The 25,262-nt window shown below is 38.4% G+C and overlaps 2 long non-coding RNA genes across 6 annotated transcripts in view; one reads left to right on the plus strand and one right to left on the minus strand.

Annotated features, from left to right (window-relative positions):
* The window catches only part of LOC147829249 (uncharacterized), a 209,666-nt gene that overhangs the window by 48,694 nt on the left and 135,710 nt on the right, over positions 1 to 25,262 (plus strand). For 4 of the 5 annotated variants that reach the window (XR_015449354.1, XR_015449355.1, XR_015449357.1 and 1 more), the window contains 4 exons: positions 12,560 to 12,636; positions 15,636 to 15,937; positions 18,426 to 18,508; positions 23,872 to 23,988. This is a non-coding gene — a long non-coding RNA (uncharacterized LOC147829249). The remainder of the gene's footprint in view (positions 1 to 12,559; positions 12,637 to 15,635; positions 15,938 to 18,425; positions 18,509 to 23,871; positions 23,989 to 25,262) is intronic. The other variant, XR_015449359.1, reaches the window with a different exon arrangement.
* The window catches only part of LOC110348114 (uncharacterized), a 40,818-nt gene continuing 17,594 nt past the window's right edge, over positions 2,039 to 25,262 (minus strand). The window contains exons 3-4 of the long non-coding RNA XR_002393098.2: positions 15,538 to 15,631; positions 2,039 to 2,182 (exon numbers count right to left, since the gene is read on the minus strand). This is a non-coding gene — a long non-coding RNA (uncharacterized LOC110348114). The remainder of the gene's footprint in view (positions 2,183 to 15,537; positions 15,632 to 25,262) is intronic.

The following is a 25,262-nucleotide window of genomic DNA, read 5'->3' on the forward strand; positions in this document are numbered from 1 at the left end:
CAGTAATTCCCCACTCACCACCCCTACCTCTGCCAGATATCATTCTACTTTCTATCGACAAGAATCTTCCAATTCTAGATGCTGCATATAAATGGAATCATACATTTATCCTTTTGTGTCTAGCTTATTTAACTTAGCATGATATTTTAAATTCATCCATGTTGTAGCATGTATAATTAAATTTGCCTTTACATGGTGTTTGTGGCTACTTTCTCAGTACAAAAGAGGAAGTGAATACATAGTTGTGATAAAGGCTTTACATTATCAACACATAAGATATATAATATCTGACCCTCTACTGAAAAAGTCTAGCCCCTGGTTTAGATTAAAGAAGCATAAAACGTCTTCTTTTTTTAAACCCCCTTTAAATTATTACTCACTGATGGCACTTTTGGCTTATTTCACAGCCTGATAAATAGGATTAATGAACTGTTTATCACACTGTTGTCACTAATAAACAGCCTGAAACACCAAGATTTAAAATTCTTCTTTCTTCAGGCCTAGTTACAGTGAAAGAGGGCTCGTTTTCACATTTTACTGATACACATTTTACATAATGAGGATGTGTGAGATCTGATTAGTGAATCTAAGTGGAGAAAGTTCTAAAGCATAGTGGACAGTTGCAGAATCTAAAATATCTACCTTTACCTTTCCTTTGTCCTCTTTGTTATGAAATTGTGTGAAAAAGCACAATGCTTATGCAATAAGTAACAATAAAAACTTTTCCCTTCAAAAGTCTTTAAAACCATATTCTACTACTTGAACTATTTGGTATAGTTTGTTATTTTGTTTTACTGTATTACAAATGTTTAGCACTCTCCTAATTAGTGCTACTAAATTATATGTTGATAAGTGTAGACTAGTCTGAGAAGAACATTTTCTTCTCTGTTATCAAAGCAACCAGGAAGGCAATTTATTGTACAGTTGTACAATGTAGATGAAACGTTAGATAATGCTATTTTCCATGAACTCAGGTTTTGATGATTTTTCCTATTAATAAAATGTAGTGTGCTTGGGCAAACATTCCAGAAAGACAGCACCCAGTTTTATCACATATGATGAAAATGAAAAGGTCTGAGGGATATTTTATGCATGGAAACCATTAAGATAATAATAACAAAACATTAACAGCAAACATTTATATGACATTGACTTTGTGCCAGGTCCTAATTCAAGGACTTTTCATACATTTGATCCTTATGAAAAATTTATGAATTAGGAACTATTGTTATTAAGTGTATTTTATAGATGAGGTGTTTGAGATATAGAAATGAATATTCCTATTATTCCTATTTTCATTGACTGGTTGGGGGTGGGAGTGGAAATTGGTGAACTTTGGTCTTCATTTTGTTTCAGCTGTCACTCTCTATCTGAAACCTACAGGACACAGTAGTGCTCCATCTATGGAGGAGCACATTGTGGGGGAAGGCCCTGCCATATCGCAGGGTCAGGAACCCTCTCTCTTTCTTAGTGCCCCTGAATCCTGAGTCAGTGCATTTAGGGATGTTTCTATCCACCTCACAAAATATATTCATAATGGAGACTGGCTTCTCCTCTTGCCTCAACTTTTGGCATTCACCCCCCCCCACACATACGTTTTGGTGCGGTCATATCAAACAACTTGGAGTACTTGAAATGTCTTCCCTACATGAGTTTGAGTCCACCTTTTCCTAGCTGTGATGTGTAACCCTGAAAAAAATTACTCAACTTTTTTTCTTCTCTTGTCCATTTTTTAGCTCTTAAAAATTGTGGTAAAATACACATAACATAAAGTATACCATTAGTGACAGTATGTTCACAATGTTGTGCACTCATCGTCACCATCTAGTTCCAGAGAATTTGTATCACTGTTCTCATTAAGGAAACCCTGCACCCATTAAGAAGTTACTTTTCAGTTTCCCTACCCGCGGTGAATGGGTATTTTCCTACCCCAGTGATTTCCTTTCTGACTTTATAAATTTGACAGCTCTCAATATTTTGTATTATGATGCATTAGTCAAATTTCTGTTACTATAATAAAATACCTGAGATAATCAACTTAAAGAGAAGAAAGTTTATTCTGGCTCATCAGTTTTAAATGTTTCAGACTATAGTTGGTTGGCCTCATTGCTTTTGGGCCTGTGGCAAGGCAGCTTATCATGGTGGGAATGTCTGATGGAGGAAGTGGCTCCCCTCATACCATCTGGGAAGTAGAGAAGAGAAGCAGGAATCAGAGTCCCAATAGCTCTTTCAAGGGCCCCCAAAGATCTACCTTCTTTTCACTAGGCTCTACCTCCTAAAAGTTCCACTGTCTCCCAACCACCCACAGGCTGGGGACCAAGGCTTGAATACCTGGGCCTTTAGTGTATATTCAAGATCCATGCATGCAGCACATGGCATCATACAATATGTGACTTTCAATATCTGGCTTCTTTCACTTAGAAAAATGTTTTCAAAATTCATTCATGGTACATGTATTAGCATTTCATTCCTTTTTAAAGACAATAATATTCAGTTGCATCAATATATCAAATTTTGCTTATCCATTCTTCAGTTGAAGGACATTTGGGTTGTTTCTACCATTTCACTATTGTGAAGAGTGCTGCTATAAATATTTTGTGCAAGTTTAATTTGAATATCCATTTTCAGTTCTTTTGGGTATATACCCAAGTGTGGAATTGCTGGGTCATATAGTAATTCCATGTTTAATTTATTGAGGAACTGCCAAACTGCTTTCTGCCATAGTGGCAGCATTTAATATGGTTACCAACAATATATGAGGGTTCCAATTTCTTCATATCCTCTCCCAAACTTTTTATTTTTAAAAATTGCAACCATCCTAGTGGATGTGAAGTAGTAGCTTATATGAGGAGTGAGTGAAATCATACATGCCAGCCCAAGGTCGATTCTTCTTACTGTTGACTCTGGGCCTATGTTATCTCTGCTGGAAAAGATAGTACTAAGGGTGAGAAGCTTGGGCTTGGCACCTGACTCTGAGTTTACCAGTCATGTGATCTCAAGCAAGTTATTTAACTTCTGTGCTCTGGTGTCCTTGTTTATAGTTTTTTTTTTTGTTGGGCATTAGGGATCGAACTCAGGTCCTTGCGCTTGTGCAACAGGCGGTGAAACCACTGAGCTAAATCCCAGGCCCTATAGTTCTTAATAGTGTAGTACTGTACTTACCTCACAGGGTTGTTTTGAAGATTTGTATGAGTTACTGTACTATGTGTAAAACAGTTCCTAGCCCAGAGGAGGCATTGGCAGTATTAACTACTATTGACTCCTCTTTCCACTTCTGCACATTCACCAGACTTCAGCTTTCCTCTAGAAATGTTCCTTTATGCACTATCCTCATTCTCCCTCTCTAGAAAGTTTGCTAATTGCCATTCCTTTTTAGTCCCTGAGTTTTTCACTTTTGTGGCACTTAACAGATTGCTGCCTGTTTCTTGTCTTTTTGCATGTTTGTTTGCATAGTTATCTATTAGAGTAGCAGGCCAATGCTACTCTTAATTATTATTAGTTGAATAAACTTATGAATGTTAATTAATATGATGGCATATATGGTGCAGTCATGTATCCATAAGAAGTGAATATTCTCAAGGTATAATGTTGGGATTGAATATGCCTTGGGAGTGGCTAGTTATGTGCCTCAAATGCCGATTGCAAGGTCCATTTGTGCAGAAAAAATCAGAACAAATTATTAACAAACTGAATGCTTGATGTAAATTGTATATCCAGAAAATAAGCCTGTAAAATACTTATTTTAAAAGGACCCTGGAGATACTAAGTATCAAAACTTCTAAGAATAGGAAAACTGTAAAAATAATTCTCACATTATAATTATTATCCTCAGTTAAGGGACAACATATAATAGAGGAAAGGAGAAGGTTTTTTGTTATGGAAACAAACGATTTTTAAACTGTATATATAATTTTACTTTTCATTAGGTAGGTAGGGATATATATCTCACATATAAAAAGTATGGAAACTGCAATGATTCAATTTGGGTATTTTTTATCTGAAATGCTTGGGATAAGCATTTATTTTTTGGATTTTGGAATATTTTCACATACATAATGAAATATTTGGGGAGTGGCATGTAAGCCTAAACTTGAAATTTATTTATGTTTCCTATAGCTTTTATACATATAGCCTGAAGATAATTTTATATAGTGTTTAATAATTTTGTGTATTAAACGAAGTTTCATGGTATTGAATTTTCCATTTGTGATATCACATTGCTTACAAAATTTCAGATTTTCAGATTGGATGTGCTCAATGTATAGTGACTCCTATTAAAGAATAGAGTAGCTAGTACAAATAATGGTTACTAAAGATAGTAAATCAAACATTTTTAAAAAGTAAATCTAAAACAAAATCTAGATATTTAAGTTGATATTATGGTCTTGAAGTTATATAGTTGAATTCTGAACCATTTAGTGAATAGGTTAGATTATTAAAATGACAACAGAAATCATTATAAAGTTCTTTAAAGTCAGTTGTCATTATTTTACTTAATATTCACTGTATTCATTTGCAGGCACATAAAATATGCAGTTTATGCCTTCTTTGTTGTTTATATAGTTTCAGTTAGATATGATGTTTGTCTTCTAAGGTTTAGCTATGTTATTTTTCCACTATGGTGACTATTGCTTGGGAATCCAGTTAGGAAATTTGTGAGTAAATATTGCATCTGTTCTGCATGAACCATATTTTTAAATGGAAAAGCAAGAGTAACTAGAACTCAAGCAATTGAAAGTTCCCAAAATTAGTATTATCTTGATGCCAGTACTGGGATAGTGATGAAGTTTAATGTCATTTTCCCTCAGTCAAAATTTTCAGACAAACTTTAATTTTCTTTTCTTTAAGAAATATTGGATTGTGTGAAGAAAGAACATTGGATTTCGTAGACTCTGCCCTTTAAGTTACAATCATACCTAATGATACTATAAATAGTTCAGAGCAAATTAAAACAAAATTAAAGAATAGTTTTTGAGTATCTATTGCTCGTTTTGTTGGGGATTGCTGGGGACATGAAGATTTTAGGGAAAGATTGCTTCCCTAAAGGAGTTTTCAGTGAGTTATCGTGTAAATTTTATACATCAAAAGAGACACATGGAGCAACAGTAGAGAATGGGTTGGGTGTTTTGTGGATTATGCAGATTACATCTAAAGGTAAGAAAAGGAGGGAGAAAGAAAGAATGGCAAAAGAGAGAGATAAAGAACATTAAGATATTTATCCTTACTAAAGCCTTTGACTGGAATAAGCTAATCTAGTTAAGGAGTGGTTGGAAGAAGTTGTCTCACCTGACAGTATATATAGAATGCTGCCCAGCTGGAAGCCAAAATGGTGGGCCAGTGATCAGATTCAACGTTAGGGATTTTTCCAGCACAGGATCTGGGCAACCCCAAGGTTATGAATTTGTAAAGAATAGTTTATGGATTTTTAATAGGGCTACTTGGGAAATTCTTGATGATGTTACTAATGAGGCACGTATTTCTCTATCCAAATTACACCCAGTGATGAGGAGACTTCTGTTTGGCAGAGGCAGGAGTACAGATGCTCAGGCAGATAAGAGAGTAGTTTGACAGACAATCTACATAAGACAGAAAGCCAAGATGGTGGAGGGAGCTATACAATAATGGTTGTTGAGATCACGGGCTCCTGAAAGCATTGTGATATGAGTAATGGTTAAGGGGAACATGATGTGGCCAAGCATGTGTTCATCTGTCAACATGTCACATCAGCTAGGAAAGAAGTAAAAAATGAAAAGGACATAGTCTTAAAAAAGAAAGGAATAATCCAGGCAAACTGAAAGTCTTCAAATGTAGTGCCAGTATATTTTAGAAGAAAACTGTTTTGGCTTGGATGATGGAATGAGTCCATGGTACTATGAGAAATCCCCAACATTATTCAAGTTCAGGGCTAGTAGAGTCATCAGTGGGCAAGAGAAAGACAAGAAGGAACACACTGCAAAAGACCAAAAGGTGTGGGAAGCTGCAAGAATAGGTCAGGAAAATTAAATTTACATAGATCAGAAAAATGAGATTGCACTTCTCTGTGTTATTTGAGTACATAGTTTATGCCTCCATCTAGATAGACACCAGCAATGAGAGAATCTGTGATATGTTTAGAACCCATAAAGGCTACCACAGAGAAAACTAGTGCTGCCTGAAAAGGAGAAGCTTGTATTTCTGTGGAGGTGGTATACTGACAGGAGGCATTCTGTTTCAGGACACCAATTTAATTTGCATGTAGATCAGTTACCGAAATATAGCCTTTCACTTTGCTTGCAACAAGGTGGTTCTTAAATCTGGACCCCAGACAAAGCTGGAGACCATGTTTGAAAATTTCTCCATGGTTCAGCTAGCTTTGTGCAGTGAAGCTAAAATAAACCCTGGATAGTTTCTGTAATCTGGGGACAAGCCAGGTGTGGTGTTACAGACCTGTAATCTTAGCACCGAGGAGGCCGGAGGCAGAACGATCACCATTAGTTCAAGGCCAACCTGGGCTACATAGTGAGTACAAGGCCAGCTGAATTGCATAGTGAGACACTGTCTCAAAAGCACCAAATACACACACGCATGTGCACACAGACACATATGCATCTAGAAACAATGTGTCATGAATCACTGTAATAGAATGGAGAGAGTCTATATTTTAGGACCACAGATGTGAGTTTGAAGCCAGAACCACAAATTACTAGCTGTGATGCTCTGAACACATCTCTGATCATCACTAAGCAATCATTTCCTCTTATGTAAAATTAGAATAGCACTTGGCAATTTTTATTATCAGTCCATGTTGTGTATAAGTGAAAATTTACAGAAAGCATAGTCGATATTACCTGATATATACTCAGTACTCAATAAGGATGCAATTTTCAAAATCTTTAAAGGCTTCTATCTTAGTCTGTTTTCTATTGCTATAACAAAATACCTGAGACCAAGCACTTCATAAGGAAAGATGTTCATCTTGGCTCTTGGTTCTGGAGGCTAGGAAGGCCAACAGCACGGCCTTGGCACCTGTTAGGTTCCTAGTGAGGAACTCATGCTGTGTTAATTCATGGCAGAAAGTGGAAGGGCAAGTACGTAATGCAAAAGACAAAACATGGGAACAGCCTCACATTATAACAACTCATTCTCTTAGTATCTAATGTAATCTGGTCCTGTGAGAGCTCATGCACTACTCAGGGAATTAACCTGGTCCCTGCAGAAAGGCACTGATTCCTCTTCATGACCTAATTACCTCTTAAAGACCCCATTTGCCAACACTGCCACAATAGCAGTAGAATTTTAAAAAATTTTATTGGTACATTTTAGGTATACAATATAATGGCATTCGTCATTGGAGATTTGTACCTTTACACAATATATCTCAATTCTTATTTTTTCCCTGTTCCCCTACCTTCTGGTCAACTCCTCCACCCCTCCCTATTTACAGAAGCTTTGTTTCCATTTTTTCCTTTTCTCATAATTATTTTATTCCCCTCTTTCCTTTGCCCTACTCCTCCCACATCTGCTTCCTCTTTGCACCTTTTCTTCCTATTTCACATTTTCTATTATACATTTTGATCCTCATTTACCCTTTCAGTTTCTCACACCAGAGAAATTATTTGGTATTTACACATGTGTGACCTATTTATTTCACTTAAGAATATTGTCTCAATGTGCATCTATTTAGCTATAAATGTCTCTAATTTCTTGTTCTTTATGGCTGAGAAGTACTCCATTTTATTTAAAAAAACCACATTTTCTTTATCTAGTCTCCAGTTGATGGGCAATTGTTTCTAAGTTTTAGCTATTACAAACTGTGCCACTATGAACATGGGTGCACATATATTGCTATGGTATGATTCTTTTAATTCTTCTGAGAACATACCCAGCAGGGGAATAGGTGGGTCAAATGGGACCTCTAGTCCTAGTTCTTTGAGGTATCTCCATACTGATTTCCACAGTGGTTGCACTATTAATATAGGGTATTACAGTCTACACTTCTACCAACAGTGAAATGTTCCTCTTTCCCCACAGCCCCACCAGCATTTGTTATTGGTTGATTTCATGATAGCAGCCATTCTTTTTGGGATGAGGTGGAAACTCAGCATTGTTTCCATTTGCATCGCTCAAATAACCAGTGATGTTGAACATTTTTTTCATAGTTTATGTGCTATTTCTACTTTTTCTGAGAAATGTCTGTTCATTTCAGATGCCCATTTTTGGATTGGATCTTTAAATTTGGGAGGTCTGATTTTTTAAAAGTTTTTAATATATTCTACACAGTAGACCTTTGTCTGAGGAACAGCTGCTAAAAAATTTTTTATATATTGCCTCCCTTTCAATTTCATTGAAGAGTTTAAACAGTAGTGCCAATAGTTCCTCTCTAAATGTCTTGTAGAATTCAGCAGTGAAGCCATCAGGATCTGGGCTTTTCTTAGTGAGTAAATTTTTAATTATGTTTTCAATTTCATCGATTGATACTGGGTTGTTTAGAATTTTAGGTCTTCATTCAACTTTGGTAATTCATACATATCTAGGAATCTGTCCATTTCTTCTGTGTTTTCCATCTTATAGGCATATAGGTTCTGGAAGTAGGTATTGATGATCCTCTGGATTTCTGCTAGGTCCATTGTAATATCATCCTTTTCATTCCTAATTGCATGGATTTGGGCCTTTTCTTTCCTTTTTCTGATAAGGTTGGCTAAGGGTTTGTCAATTTTGTTTATTCTTTCAAAGAACCAACTCTTGGCTTCATTGATTTTTTTGTATTATTCTCTTAGTCTCCATTGCATTGATTTCTGCTCTGATCTTTATAATTTCCTCCCTTACATGAGCTTTGGGTCTGTCCTGTTCTTTTTCTAGAAGTTTGAAGTTCATCATCAGGTTTTTTATTTGAGCTTACTCTGTTTTCCTAATATGAGTACTCACTGCTATGAATTTCCCTTGTAAGACAGCTTTCATTGTGTCCCATAGATTCTGATATGTTGTATTGTCATTGTCATTTAATTGTAGGAACTGTCTGATTTCTTCTTTGATTTCCTCTGTGACCCATTGGTTATTCAGAAGTGTGGTGTTCAATTTCCATGTATTTATGAAAATCTTGTGGTTTCTTTTGCTACTGATCTCCAATTTCATCGCACTATGGTCTGATAATATACAGGGGATAACTTCAGTTCCTTTGCACTTACTTAAACAAATTCTATGAGCAAGTATGTAGTCTACTTTGGAGAATGACCTGTGTGTAGGTGGAAAGAATGTGTATTCTGATTTTGTGGGGTGGAAGACTCTGTAAACATCTGTTAAGTTCATTTGTTCAAGAGTGTGACTGAATTCTATTATTTTGTTGTTTACTTTCTGTCTAATTGACCTATCTGTTTTTGGCAGTGGGTATTGAAACCCCCCACTACTATCATATTAGTGCTTATTTGATTTTTCATAACTGTTAGTATTTGTTTTATATAGTTGGGCATACCAGTATTTGGTGCATATATATTTATTATTGTCATGTCTTCCTCTTGGATTGTTCATTCCCTTTACAAGGATGTAGTGTCCTTCTTTGTCTCTCTTAATCAATGTTGGTTTGAAATCCATTTGATCTGCAAAGAGGATAGCTCCTCCTGCTTTTTTGGGGGGTTCCTGTTGCATGGAGTATTGTTTTCCACCCTTTAACTTTCAGCCTATGAATTTCTTATTATTTTTTTTTTGGTACTGTCAAACTCGGGCCTTTGCCCTTATGAGTTTCTTTTTGAATTAAGTGTTTTTCTTGTATGCAGCATATTGTTGAATCTTGCTTCTTGACACATTCTGCCAGTCTATTTCTTTTGATTGGTGAATTGAGACCATTAATATTGATGGTTATAACTGGTATGTAATGACTTACCCTTGTCATGACTTTTTCTTTTTGTTGGATTCTCTCCCTTTGCATTTAATTTCTTGTCCTGCCTGATGGGTTCATTCTGCTGGGCTTCCTGGGGTTGTGATCCTCATTGTCTTTTCATAGGATATTGTTTAAAATTTTTTGGAGTATTGGTTTGGTACTCATGAAGTTCATGAGGTGCTCTTTGTCATGAAAGTATCTTATTTCTCCATTGATTTTGAAAGATTGTTTTGCAGCGTACTTCAATCTGGGTTGGATGCTGTTTTCCTTTAGGGCTTGAAATATGTCACTTCTTCTTGCCCAGAGGGTTTGTGTTGAGAAGTCTGCTGTGAGTCTGATGGGCTTTCCTTTGTATGTGATTTGTTTCTTTTCTCTAACTTGTAGAATTTTGTTCTTCTGTTGGGTTTCTGGAATCTTAACTATTACATGCCTAGGGGTAGATTTTTTTTGATCATGGCTAGTTGGAGTCCTATATGCCTCATATCTCTGTATGTCAAGTTCTTTTCCTCTGCTTGAGAAATTTTGTGCCATTACTTCAATGAACAGTATTTTAATGTCATTAGCACCCTCTCCTGCTTCTTCATAGACTCCAGTCAGTCTTATGTTATTCTTCTTTGCATCATTTAGCAGCTTCTGGATTGATTTCTCATGGTCCCTTACTATTTTTAAGAAATTTTTCTTTTCCTGGTCAATAATTGCAATCCTGTCTTCTATATCTGAAATTCTGTCTTCACATTGGCTCATTCTGCTGCATAAACTTTCAATGGAGTTTTAATCTCCTGGAAATCTGTTTTATGGATTCCATTTGTTTCCTATGTTGGGTTTCCATCATGTTCCTAAGTTCCTCTATTTTTTTTTTAATCTGTGTCTGCTCTAGATTTATTACTCATCTCTTGCACTATGGACACAATCTCTATTGTTATCTGAGAAATTATTTCTGATGTCATTTTTTCCAGATCCTCTTTTGTTGCCAATTCAGGGAGTCCAGGTGGTTGAGTATCAGATTGTTCCATCTCCTTGCTCTTTGGGGTTGCCTTAGGTCATCTGGAAATCCGGTTATGGGACTTGTTCATGTGTCTTCTCATTTCAACAGATGCAGCCTGTTGTGCCTTTGTTGAGGTGGCTTTTTGCTAACACAGTGGTCTTCAATTCTCATCAAGTCATCCAGAAACCTTTTCTTTACTGCTCACCCTGATGGTATCTGGGTGAGCCTCTGGCTATTGCTTGTGCCCCTATGCAGCTCTTTTCCAGGTGGGCCTTTGTCTGGGCCTGTGGGTCCCAGCTGCTGGGCTCAGGGTGGGGCCCTGGCTAGGACCTGCCCACAACCACACCACTCTTGTTCCTGGGGGCTTCTCCCTAGGATCTAGCAATAGAATTTCAACAGGAGCAAAGCTGGTCATGGTGTAATCCCAGCACTCAAGGAGGCTGAGGCAGGAAAAATGGGAGTTCTAGGTCAGCCTGGGCTATGTAGCAAGAACCTGTCTCAAAGCAAAACAAAAAATAAAATTTAAACATGAGTTTTGGAGCTTCTAACCATAGCAGCTTCCATTACTACAAAACTTATTATTTCAGCTAGAATATGCTATTTTCTGTCTTCCCAGGAAAAATGGGGAAAAAAATTCTGTTCTTTCATTGAGTATTGATGATGTCATCAAGACAATTTATCATGAATATGTTTTACTATTTTTATAGTGATTTTCTTTCTTTTTTCTTCCTTCATTGAAGCAGGCTAGACTTTCTCATTTTTAATCCCAGGAATTGTTGGGCTATTTCTGCAAGGCAAGTGGAAGCAGTTGTTAGTCATTCTACAACCAATAATATTGTTCCACCAAGTATCATTTAATGTTTTCCTTTAGGTTCATGGTGGATATAAAGCATAGAGGTGGTAACAAAAAAATGCAACTGAGTATGGTGACACACATCCATAATCCCAGCACTCTGGGAGCCTGGGGCAAGAAGATCACAAATTTGAGCCCATCCTGGGGGCAATTTAGCAACTTAGTGAGATTCTCTCTGAAAATAGAAAATAAAAAATAAAAAAGGGCTAGAGATTAGCTCAATGCAAAGGCCCTCGGTTCAATACCCAGGGCTGAAATAAACCAAAAAGTGTCTAAGAGTGACAATCGAAAATTTTCTTTCTTGTTCAAAGAGACCTAATTTTAAGAAATCTCATTCCAACTACTCAGGAGGCTAAGGCAGTGAGATTGTGAGTTTGAGGCCAGCCAGGGCAATTTAGAGAGACTTTGTCTCAAATTTAAAAATAAAAAGGCCGGGAATCTATTTCAGTGGCAAAGCATTTGGTTAGCATATGCAAAAGTCTGAATCCAGTCACCAGTACCACAAAAAGAAAAGCAAAGGGAAAACTTTACCATCTCCTTCTATTAAAATTTGTCAATCTACGGTGTAAATAATGCAGGTGAAGTATCTTCTTTTAACTGCTTCCTCTTTGATGAAATTTTTCACTTCTGTGCAATACAGTGACTTGTGGCAGAATTTAATGATTATATGAATCTTTTCCTTTTTGGCTTCAAGAAAGGGACTGCCATTTCACACTGGTCATATTTCCTTGTCCTCTTCTTCAGTGATTGAATGATGGTTAGGTTCACAGTGGTTATTTTGAGCTCCCCATGCAGATTGCAATAATTCACTTGTGCAGGGTTTTAAAGAGGCAGCTGATAAATCATAAAATTCTTCTCTTTCCCCCAGGGATTAACTCGTGAAGCTCAAGAGGGAACAGAGAAGATTACTTTTTGATATCTCTTGGAATTATGAAGCCTCATAAGGTGCTGCTTCTGAGGGGAGGAAAACAAACAAAGCTTAACCTTTCATGGGGAAAAGAGCAGACCCATGAGCAGACCTCAATCTAGGGAAGAAAACATCTTGATTTACAACAGTATATACACCTATATATTTTAAATTTCATAACACACATATCCAGTTGCCTGACATTGAAGGAGTTTTTCTAGGAGTCAATTTACTGCAGCTCCCAGGCCCCAGTAACTTCACTTTGATTCAAGCAGTTCCATGAAAGTATACAAAATGGATTTGACACTGAGTAATCCAGATATTTTAGCCTTCTGCCAAAGAGCTGCTGAAGTGTTTCCACATGAAGCCTGAGTCTCTTGTAATAGTGGTTAATGACTATAAACGCTAACTAGATGTGGCCATGGGTTACTGCTGCTCTGAGATCAAGAAGGAAACCATAATTCATCTGATGTGGTTTTGTGCTGAAGAGCATGTTAGCATTGACAAATGGCAAAGCATTGTGCAAAATCCTGAGTAAGTTGCATGTAAATAGAGAGCACTACTTCCTCTGACACATAATCCTCCTGTACTGTTAAATGCAGAGTTTGGCAGAAACTGAATATTATGACCTAGTATTCAATAAAATAAGTTTGTTTTTGTTAAGAACAGTAAAACGTGGTCATTTTGATCACCTGCATTCAAATTATAGGTATCATAACTCTTTATTCTTCATACTTCCTAATTCATTTGTTCATATGAATATGCACATAACGAATGTGTAGGAAATCTCTACTAGTGTTAACTATTGGGCAAGCAGTTTCCAAGGTATATAGATGAATCAGATTCAGGGTCTTACCTCAAGAATTTGGAGAAAGTTTAATCAAAAGCTAAAGAACATACAAGCCCAAAGTGTAATATTAAAGAGTATGTGGTAAGTAATATAATAGAGCTTCTCCAATAGTTAGGATAAACTCCAGGGAAGTTCATAGAAGAAGCTTGTAGGAAAGGTGGAGATTTTATGAAGAAAAAAGATAGTCCAACTTTGAGAATCAGAGATGATGTCATCAGAGAAGCAGCATGAACAAGCATATGGAGGTGGGCTCCTGCAATGCACTTTGGAGTATGTAAGACATAGCTTGACCACAAAATATATAAAATCTGTATGAATTGGAAGGCTGGCTTGACTCCATAATATGAGGCCCCCACTGATACAAGTTTGTTATCTTTTTAGGCAATGGAGAAATGTTTATAATTGAAAGCTGGAAAGTGACATGGTTAAAGGAATACATTAGGAAGATTAACTTTATTGTGGTGTGTAGGGTGAATTATACTGCTCTCTCTGAGATGAACATGCTTACAGGAGACCCTGAGATAATTACTTGCCAATGTTTGTATTTTCCAACTGAATGCTTTTTTTTACCCTGAAAAATTAGAGTGAACTATACCATTCATAAATTGCAAGGAACATCTACTGAAATTTGCTCAGTAACAGGAAGTAGGTGGCGTAGGGAAGGATGTTGTGAGCAGATACTTGTAACAGTGGTGATCAAGGAGTTAGGGGAAACTCAAAAACAAAAATAGAGTCAAGACTCAGAAGAGTTGGCTCTTGATCCAAAGCTGCTTCAGGGGTCCTAGCAGTTGGATTGGAAGATTTTCAGTGCAGTGCTCTGCTGCTAACAAGACATAGGTTCTCTTAGCTATCAGCTAGTTATCCTCTTCCTGATGAGTTATCAATAATGATTACTCATTATTTCTACTTCTCCATAAATTGGGCTTCTAGTAATTATTCATGGCCATTATCTTACCTGAGTCTAACCTTTCTGCTTTAGCTCTTCTGCTAAGTCCTATGTTTTCTCTAAAGTTCTAAAACAATATTCCTAAGAATGAGAACTTGATTACTCAAGCTGATTAATCATGCCAAGCATTAGGTCATAGCTCAGACTGGACTGGCAACACAGCAGAGATGGCAGACTGTCCAGCAAAATTTGTGTTACACTGCCACAGTAGAATTGCCACTTGCCTTGGTTACTTTTCTCACTGCTGAGACAAAATACCCAACACCCAAAGTTAAAGGAGGAAAGGTTTATTTTATCTCACAGTTTGTAGAGGTTTCAGTTCATAATTGGCTGGCTCCAAGGGTGGCATGGCAGAGGGGCATCACAGAGGAGAAACAGTTCATGGTGGGCAGAAGGCAGGAGGGCAGTAAAGCAGCAAAGTGGTGATGAAGCAGCAGTAGGCCTGCCTTTTTTTCTGTTTCTTTATAACCATCTAGGTTACTTGCCTTTTGGGTGGTGCCACCCACACCAAATGTGGACCTTACCTTCCCATTATCCACTTCCAGAACTATGCCAAACCAATCAGCGGATTACTTTAGTAATCACACACCCTTAATCCCAGCATCATACACCCTAGATCCAGCCACTTCTGAAAAGCCCCACCTCTGACTGCACAAGGCTTTGGAAGGACATCTAGACACAAACCATAACACCACTCAAAACCACCTCTTTTATCTGATGAGGCCATGTAACCATTTCGATGACGTTTGTGTCACTTATAAGTCAAGGCAATTGAAAAGTGGATATGTCAGCCTGGAATGGTGCATACTCTTGCAATTCCAACACTACAGTAGACTGAGGAAGGATTGCAAATTCAATCCCAGCTTGGGCAATGTAGAGACTTAGTGAGACCCTTTTTCAAAATAAAAAAGGGCTGGGGATGTAGCTTAGTGTGAAGGCACTGGGGATTAAAAAAAAAAAAAGAAATAATGTAAGAGTTAATGTTAAAGAAGTATTTCTTGAGTTCCATGTCCCTCTATTTTCAGTCATGGATACCAGTCACATTTGAAAGATCCTTGCTTTGAACTTCCATAACCCCAGCTCTATAGCTTTCATTTAATCAAAAAGATATTAGCAGATATGACATCTTCCTTTAAAACTTACTGTTTTGCAGAATTATTGGGGGGCATCTGTGTTGTGTGAGCAAAATGCCCAGAATAGAGTAGTGATCACTGTGTTTTCTTCTTTCTTTTGTTTCCTAGAAGCAAGATGAACTTATTAAATGTGACATTTAATAAGTAGCAACTAGTTAATTCACACCTCTACCACCAACACTTAAGGTCCTGGAACTACCAATGGTTGCTAAACAAAGCTTGTTTTCCACACAGCCAATGTGAGAAGGGGCATGTCAGAAGAAAATGTCAAGTTACTCTCAGCTTGCCATGACCAAAAAGACAAGTGAAACTATGACAGTGTCCCTCCACCACACAGTTTACACCCTTTCCTCATCCTCATGCATCTGATCTTATCTCCTGCCCAATGTGACTCTTGGCTCTTTCAGAAGGTAAGTTTTGTTGTCTTGTCCTATACCCCTCTTTCTTTTTTCAACATTTTAATTTTAGTGATTGCACAAGTTTACATTCCCACCAACAATGTAGAAAGGTCTCTTTTTCCCCACAGCCTCCACAGAATTTGTTGTTTTCTGAGTTCATGATGATGGCCATTCTTACTGGAGTAAGATAGAATCTCAGTGTTGTTTTGATTCACATTTCTCTAATGGCCAAAGATGCTGAGCACTTTTTCATGTACTCACTGGCCATTTGTACCTCTCCTTTTGAGAACTGTCTATTCATTTAAACAATTGTAAAGTGTATAATTCAGTGTTATTAGTTATATTTACAGTTCTGTGCAAGCATCATTATTCATTTCCAGAATTTTCCCCTACTCCAAACAGAAACTCCGTACCCTTTAAACACTAACTTCTCACTTCCTTCCCCCTACACCTGGTAAGTTCTATTCCACTTTCTGTTGCTATGAATTTGCCAATGGCAGGTACCTCATTAAAATGGACTTATAGGCTTATTTAACTTAGATAATGTCCTCAAAATCATCCATGTTGTGGTATGGGCTAGATTTTCTTCTTTTTCATGGCTGAATAATAATTCCTTGTAGGTATGCACTACCTTTTGTTTACCATAGTGTCTTTTCCACAATTATTGTAATGTTTTTGTTTGCTTATGTCCACCGGACTGGGAGCACCTTGATGGCTGATGTCATAGGCTGCATTTCTAAAAAGACCCCTCACAAATGTCCCACTCCTGTGCCTGGGATTTGAGAATGTGATGAGATACCAGTCTGAGGTTATGCTTTGTCATACAGGGAGATTAGCCTGGATCAGCCAGGTGGAGGGCCCACTGTAACCACACACACACCCTTGCAAGCAGCGTACTCTCTGGCTGTGGCCAAAGAGAGTGATTCCAAGCATGAGGAGGATGTCACACACTGATGGAGGGGACCATATGAAAAAGAACCTGAGTGGCCCAAAGGAGCTGACAGTGATCCTGGATACAGATAGCAAAGAGATGGGGACCTCAGTCTGTAACTGCAAGGAACTAAATTCTACTAACAATCTGAGTGAGCTTGGAAGCAGATTTGTCCTCAGATTCTGCACCTATGTTCTCAGCCTGGCTGAAACCTCAATTTTGGCCAAATGAGACTCTGGACATAGATTCCTGCCATACCATGCCAGCTACAACATAGAATTGGGTGTTAGTAAATGAACACCAGTTTAAAATGTTGATTTTGTGATAATTTGTTACTCAGTAACAGAAAACCATTACAGCAGAGAACTTTTTTCATGTCTAATCCCAAACAATGATCCTAGTGCTTGCAACCCACTAGATTCCCAATAAATACTAAGCAAATAATTGATTGAGGGAATTCTTCTCATTTAAGAAAGAACAATGAAAAGAAGAGAAAAAGGACTGAAAATGAAAAAAGGAAAATAGAGAAAAATCAAAGAAAAAAATGCTCAAAAGTAGGCTAGCACATTTTAAAGGAGATCTTGGATGAAAAGTACATGAGGGAAACCTGTCCACAAAATGCCTGGATTGTTTTCCTTTTTCTTTATAAATGAGACTTGTCAATGGTTCTTTTAATTTTTGCTAGATGTTATGATTTTATAAACCAGCTATTTATTTAGTGTTCTGTCAGCATACCCAGTGACTTGAGTGATACGTCTTTATGAAGAACGGTTAAGATTCAAACTTTGAATTCCCATCCTCTGATCTCTTACTCACTGAGATAGTAAAGAATAGCCTGCTGGTAAGAGTCCTTGGGGGCACTTTTACCAGTAGCCAGTGAGTCAAGGGGAACTGGGACATTACGTGTTTGGATTGAAAGAACTTGACAGAAGTAATTGTAAATTATTTTTTGAAATTATATGCCTTGTTCTACTCTAAGAGGGGAACAATGAGTTGATCCCTTGTATGATCACATATCTGGATTTTGAATAATGTAAAGAGATGCATGAGCTTCTGATACCTAAAATGCCACTTTTATAGCTTCTTGTGAAAATAGGATAATTTCCTTGACAGAAAATACCTTCCTCAGCTATGCACTGCAGCCCTTATAATTTCTCTGCTAGAAATTCATTTCTTTAGATTATATATTGGCCTTAACCCTTATGAAATGCAACTACTATATTACCAAGAGTAAAATGTAAATTCATTAACCTTTAAATATTAATAAAATGTATCAGATGATTGTTATCCCTTGCACATGAGCAATGAGATTCTGGATGGGGGCCAGTAAAGAGAAAATAGCATCAAAGTCACCTTTATTTTCTTAGAAATTTCCTGTAGTGTATCCCTGAATGGAAAGCTTGTGGTTGAGTTCTGGTTTGGGTCTCACAACCCAGTTTGCTGCGTGCTCAAAGTTATGTTTACCCATCAGAGTAGGGGAGGTTGCTGTAGAACTTAGTTACGTTTTATATCAGATTAGACACGTACAGGGGTCATGTTCATTAAGATGCTTATTCTTTGAAATGACAGAATGGCAACTTCAATCAGATAAAGAGAAGTAGGACTATCTCCAGGCTTGCAGTGGAAGAGCCTAGAGCTGACTTCAAATAGAGGTGAGGGTTCTTGTGCCAAATACTGTTTTTGGAAATCTTGGCCTCTCTGTCCCCCTCTCTTTCTGCTTCTTGTTTCTACCTTTCTTTCCCTTACCCCAAAACTCCTCTCTTTTTTCATTTCTGAGCTCTGTTTTCCCTGGAAGTCTTTATTCTCTGGAATTTCTTTCCTCTGGTAAGATACACAGTACTGGACAGAGCTCCAGAGTCAGTCTGTGTTCTGTAGGACAGAGGGGATGCAGGACAAATCATGAGGGTGGCCCTGTTCAGCCAAGGTTGGTGGCTTCCCTGTCCCTAAACCCTTCACTCTGGGTAGTGACATTGCTTCCCTGTTTTCTGTAGAGGAGAGAGCTTCTCTTATTTGAAAGGAGAGGAAAATGCTTCATGCAGTTGAATCTATAGCTTGCACATCTGAGTTCAGGGATCTCTTGGGTTGGTGGGATGAATCAAACTTCTTCATTCCTTCAAAGGAGAGGGTCATATTTCTATTTAACATTCATGCTGTATTCTTTGAACATTTGTACAGAAAAGGTTGATGAGGAGAAACAACAGGAGAAGAAAGGAGTGCTCTAATTTTCCTTATTGTTATTCTCTTCTAAGAATCATGGGATCATTGATGATTGCTCTTCAAATTATGAAAGACAATTCTTTTCAAAACCTGAAACACTGCTAATTTTGATGAAGTTGAGAACCAAATTCCAACATGCCTATGAGATAAGAATTAGCCTCTCTAGTCTACAGGCCACCTGCATCAGGCCACAGAACAAATGTGAGTGAAAATAGGACTTAGATCTGAGCTTTATGACTTCAGTGCCTCTTTCTGATACTTGTCATCACCTGCTTTAACAACCTAAGACTCTCTGTGGGGTGCTGTTCCGGGAAGGGGATGCTTCCTATGTGTACTCTTGGCATCAGTTCCCTCAGTTCTTGACTCCTGTTTCTCTTTTCCCAGACATTTTTTTCTCTTCCCTGGAAGGACTAGAGTCATAGGATCACAAGCTATGAGAGCTGTAGAGAATCTTTGAGAAACTCTGTCCTAAATCTCTTACAACACATGTGAGAAAAATGAGGCTGAATTTTCAGGATGCAGCTAGATACTGAGCTGTGGTTGGACCCCAGGACCCCTACCTTCTAATCCTGCATCCTCTCCCTTGCATTATCAGAGCACACTCTGTACAGATGAAGTCCTTTGCCTTTCTCTAAGTTTGGAGAAGAGTATTCTGGAAGCTAGAGGCTTTCTGGAGCATGTAAGTACTGTACTGGCAAAAATAAGGGCAGTGCTGTTCACTGACTGAGCACCTAGGTTTCTAAATACTAGGGTAGGAGCTTTACATATATAATACCTATGATCCATCTGAAAAAAGTGTATGACTACTGTTACATTTACTTTGCTGAAGAAGAAGCTGAGGTCAGAGAGCCAGGCTACTTGGCCAAAGTCATCCAGTAAGTTCAAGCACCACACAGGGTAATTCAAACCACACTCAGCAATGGAGGAGGAGGTTAGTGGAAGAAATTGTGCAGTCTCAACCAGGCAGGAAGAGCTTGGTGGTGGGGAAGAAGTGAGGCAGTGTGTGAGAGTCTCTGGGGCTGCTAGTGTCATCAGTAAAGTCTGCCTATAGTTTGCACTGAGCTGGGGCTCGGGGTTCGGGGTCTAGTCCCAGGAAAAGTGACAAGGACAGGAAACTACAAGGATGGTGAAACAAAGCTAGGACTCTTGTGAGTCATATCTGGAATGAAATGAGGATGGCAGTGCTCTGTGTGCTTGTGCAAGGTACATAGGTGTCCTCTTTGAAGGGCAATGTTTTCTTTTATCAAATGGGAAAAATAGCCATATTTTTCTCATAGGGTTTTGTGAAAATCAAGTGAGGTAATATATGTAAAGATATAAGCAGAACCTGTAGAAATGTAAATTTCAGATGTAATGCTGTAGGTGATTGTCTCCTTAGCCCTGCAACTCCCAGCTGCCTGGCCAAGATGCAGCTGGCACAGATCATTTCATCTACCTGGCTATGAAGAAATTCCAATCCTGCATGATTGGATATTGGGGTGGAAGTCTACTCAACAATTCTCAAAATATTTCATGCCTTCAGTAAATGCACAATAGGAATGATAATACCAATAAAAGGAAAAAGGTGGACGAAAAGAAAATTTGTTAGGAGTCTGGGCTTGAGTACCTGAATATAGGCCCACATTTAGGAAAAAGCTCTTGGCTGCTTCTGCAAAGCCAGAAAGATTTGATTTTGTAAGAGCCACAGGGGCCCAGCAATTAGTACTGGGACTCTGAAGCTGTTTAAATCCTCTTTTCCCAATGTGGAGAATGATACAGGAAATGCAGCAACTGACCCCTCTGGAAAGGAAGTCAGGCAGCTGGGGGAGTTGAAAAATAGACCTAAGAGAAATGAGATAAAGATGGATAAATCCATCAGTGTTAAAAATGTTTTAAACCAGTGAGATGTTAACAGGCTTGAAACTACTCCATATATCACAGTACAAAACTCTCCTGACAATATTTTCCAAGCTCCTTGACAATTGCCCAAATAAAATTGATTCTTGATTGTTCATAATCTGCCTAAAATCTGTTTAAATCTTGACACTTTAAATTTATGTCTAGTACCTCAAATAGCTTAAAAAGAGTTTCCTTTTGTACAGCTAAAGCGCAGTAATTAGTTTTAAACCAATTGGAAAAACACTGATTATCAATTAAGCAATGGTATTGATAAAAAATGAACCACTCAGTTATTTGTTTTTAAGCTTTTTCTTTCTTCCTGACACTCCATATTTACTTCTATCAATCTAGTGATTAGAAAAACAAAGTTCTGGTAAATGATGAAAATGTTATACAAACAAGAGCTATGGAGTAAAAACCGTATTGTGCCAAATAATGATGCTCTGTTCCTTCCAATGCGCTTGTCAGCAAGTGCACATAGCAATTTTCATTATGAGCTTTTACTAGAAATAAATACGGACCCAAATTTAGGGAAAAGCCATCGCTTATTTCCTCTTCCCAGGAACCCCATTTGGCTGCATCTTCCATCTATGACTTTCACATTCTGTTGTTACCATTAGAGCCAGAAACCTACAGAGTAATTAGTTTATGTTTTGTCTACACAGCACCAACATAAGCAATTGGAAAGTGAAAAATTCAGCCAACTCAAAGTGGGCTTTGTGAGTGGAGGTTCCTACATGACTTTAAATAATCAGTTAGCTCTTTTCTGTTCTGCAAAAGAACAATGCATCTGGACTAACTGGTTCTTTCATCACCATGCGGACCACTTTATCAGTAATTGTCCTAGGAGTATTAAATGTGTTGGAGGGTTTCTTTATGATGGAATGGGGAAGAAAAGAGGGAGAGAATTAAGGAGAAACAAGGGAGAGGATCACAGCTTAAGGTAAGAAGACCTGTGGGAGGATGGGAATGAAGGGACAGAGGTGACACATATGTGAATTAAGACTTACCCAGTGTTGGCAGTTCTACCCTTGCGTTTGTGCATTTTTATCTCTTCTCCACATTGTGCCTATTCCATAGTGCATGGATTAACCAACTTTTGTGTCTATCATAGCATGCTGGGAATCTGGGCGACAGAGTTAGCTGGGGCCACCTGCAGAGGTTCTAATCCAGGTAGTGCTCAAGAATTTGCATGTCTAGCAGGGCTTGGTGGTGCGTGCCTGTTATCCCATCACTCTGGGAGGCTGAGGCAGGAGAATCATAAGTTTGAGCTTAGGCTGGGCAATTTAGTGACTTTCAGAGACCTTGTCTCAAAATCAAAGTGACTGGGGAATGTAGTTCAGTGCAAAGGCCCTGGGTTCAATTACAATGAACCACTGAAAGAAGGTGACCTTCATACTTTCCTTCCTTGTACTACTTTTGGATTTGAATTGTTCTTGTTTTTTTCTAGGGCCTTGATATCCATCAGTTGGTTATTTATTTGGGGTTACTTTGTTCTTCTGATATGGGGATTCACAGCTATAAACTTCCCTCTTAGAACTGCTTTCATTATGTCCCATGTATTTTGGTATTTCTATACTTTCTTTTGCCATTAATTTCTAGTTTCATTGCACTATGATCTGATAATATGCTTCAGATTATTTTAATTCTTTTGTATTTACTTAATCAAAACAGTTGGATGTGCCAGTATTCAGCACGTATATGTTTACAACTGTTCTCTCTTCCTGTTGTATTGTTCCCTCAACCGGTATGAAGTGACCTTCTTTTTCTCTTCTGATCAGTTTTAGCTTGAAGTCTACTTTTTCTGAAAATAGGATAGTTACTCCTGCTTGCTTTTGGGCTTCTGTTACATGAACAAATATTTTCCTCCTTTGAGTTTTAATCTATGGACTTCTTTAAATATTGTGTGTTTCCTGGATGCAGTGTATTGCTGGGTTTTGTTTTCTGATCTATTCTGTCAATCTGTGTCTCTTTTTTGGGGAGTTCAGACCATTTACAGTGAGAGTTATTTCTGAAAATACTGAAAGATATTCACTCATTCTTGTCATTACATTTTTTTTTGTTGCTGATTCTTTTATTTTTCCCTTTTGCTTAACTGCTCAGTCTGTTTTCTATTCATTCCAATAGGCTCTTTGCCACTGCTGTCTTTATTTTCTCTCGCCAAGATATCCTTGAGTATATTTTGTAGTGCTGGTTTGGTAATCATAAATTTCTTAAGGTACTCTTTGTCATGGAAGATCATAATTTCTCCATTAATTCTGAAAGGTAGTTTCACAGAATATAGTAATCAGTTTGAAAATTGTTTTAGTACATGGAGAACTGCCCTCCAAGCTCTCCTGGTGTTTAAGCTTAGTGTTGAGAAATCTGCAGGAATTCTAATGGTTTACCTTTTTAGGTGATTTGTTGTTTCTCTTTAACAGCTTTTAAAACTATGTCCTTGTGCTGGACTTCTGGGATTTTGATTATGATGTTTTGTGGGGAAGTTTTTTTCCTGGTAATGGCTACTTGGGATTCTATAAACCTCACTTGCCTGTGTGTTGAATTCTTTTCCCATACTTGGAAAATTTTCTGTAGTGATTTCTGTAAACAGATTTTTATGCCATTTATGACATTTTCTAATTTTTCTCTAATTCCAATTAAGCTTAGGTTAGTTTTCTTTGTATCATCTAGAAGCTGTTGGATCCATTTTTCATGATCTTTTGTTTTGAAGGTATCTCCAAGTGAATGATCACCTGTATCAGCCCTATCTTATTCTGACAGTCTTACCTCACATTGGTCACTACTGCTGCCTATATTTTCAACAGAATTATTTTACTGGCTATCTCCCACTCCCCTGTTAACCTTGGAGCATTAGTATATCCACATGTCACCTCTTTTCTTCACCCTTTCCTATCCATAACACTAATGCCTGTCATTGCAGGCCTCTGACTTCCCATGACCCATCCAGCTGGCTGCCAGTGAGTGAGGAAGCCTGTCCACCTGGATGCTCCCTAAGCCTGCTTTTGTGCTGAAAGTGCTGGGATCAGCCCTGTGTAGGGTAAGCATTTGCCCCTGTCTTAAGATCCAACCCCCTTAGATAATTTGAGGAGGGGAAGATGCAATGTGATTGGCTTAGTACCCAGTTTTCACTGATTTCTGCCAGGGCCCTCTCAATCTCTGTCTTTTCCCTGCAAGCAAATCCTGCAGCTGTCCCTTGATAAGCTTTCTGCCAAGCCTGCTGCTGAACATCCTCTGGCTAGGGCACCACTCTGGTTCACCACCAGTCTCAGGTCCCACTGTGTGCAGTGCTTATGGCAGGTGGAGAGAGCTCCCCTGTGGGTACATGACAGTGAGCCACAAGCAGTGAGCAGGCTGTCTCATGGGTACAAATGTGCCCAGTGATTCTAGGAAGAATGGGCCTGTGCCTATTCTAGGGCCAGTTTAGTCTCCTCTCTCTACAGGGTTTTGCCATTCACAGATGCTACATATTTGCAGAAGCTCCCAAGCCACAGTCTTTGGAGCTCTCAGATCTGTCCCCAGTCAGGCTCCTGTGCCTGTCTTCAGCTGGCTTTCAGTCTCTTTGTTGTCCTAACCTGCAAATATCTCATATGCAGTGTTCCCCATCTTGGTGGGGAGGGCAGAAAGGTTAGGAGCCTTTTCTAGTGGCCTGGCTGCTGCTGCAGTGCTGGGCCTCACCCTTGGGCCCTTAGATCCCTTCTCAAGATGATGTGTATGCCTGACCTGGTGTAAGTGATGCTGTGATCCCAGAGTGCTTTCCTTTCTAAATATCCTCCATACTGGATTTGGATTAGTGGAGTTTCTACTCTGAGGCAGGGCTTTAGCGAGGTTATTAAATTAACATGAGGTCATTATAGTAAGTCCTACCCCAATATGACTTAAGCCATGTTCTTCCCTACCAGAGTATGCTTCAGCCCTTTATTCCTAAACTAAGCAAATGTTTCTATAAAGAAATGAAATCCTAAGTGCCAGAACAGACTTGCAGTTTAGTTTCTCATGTCATCATATGACACTTTGATTCAGACCCAAGCTGTAGAGGGAAAGCAACTCAAGGCAAAACACACATTTTGCTGGCACAGACTGGCAGAGGCAAAATGACCCAGGAGTTGGCATCTAAGTTGGCTCAGAATTTTGAGTCACTGGTTTCTTGAGTGAGCGGGAGCAGTAGTGCTGCAGGTAGGCTTGTTGTGGAGTCTGGCTCTGGGAGAACTTCCTGGCACATGAGTCTAGTTTCTCTTTCTAGAACTCCTCTAGTGACTTTACAGGCTACTTGTATTCCATAGTAAATCCTTTTACTTAAACCAGAAGAAGGAT

This window comes from Heterocephalus glaber, unplaced genomic scaffold (assembly GCF_053883595.1).
Source record: "Heterocephalus glaber isolate CG9 unplaced genomic scaffold, H.glaber_assembly_v1.0 deba00000676, whole genome shotgun sequence".
Lineage (NCBI taxonomy): Eukaryota > Metazoa > Chordata > Mammalia > Rodentia > Bathyergidae > Heterocephalus > Heterocephalus glaber.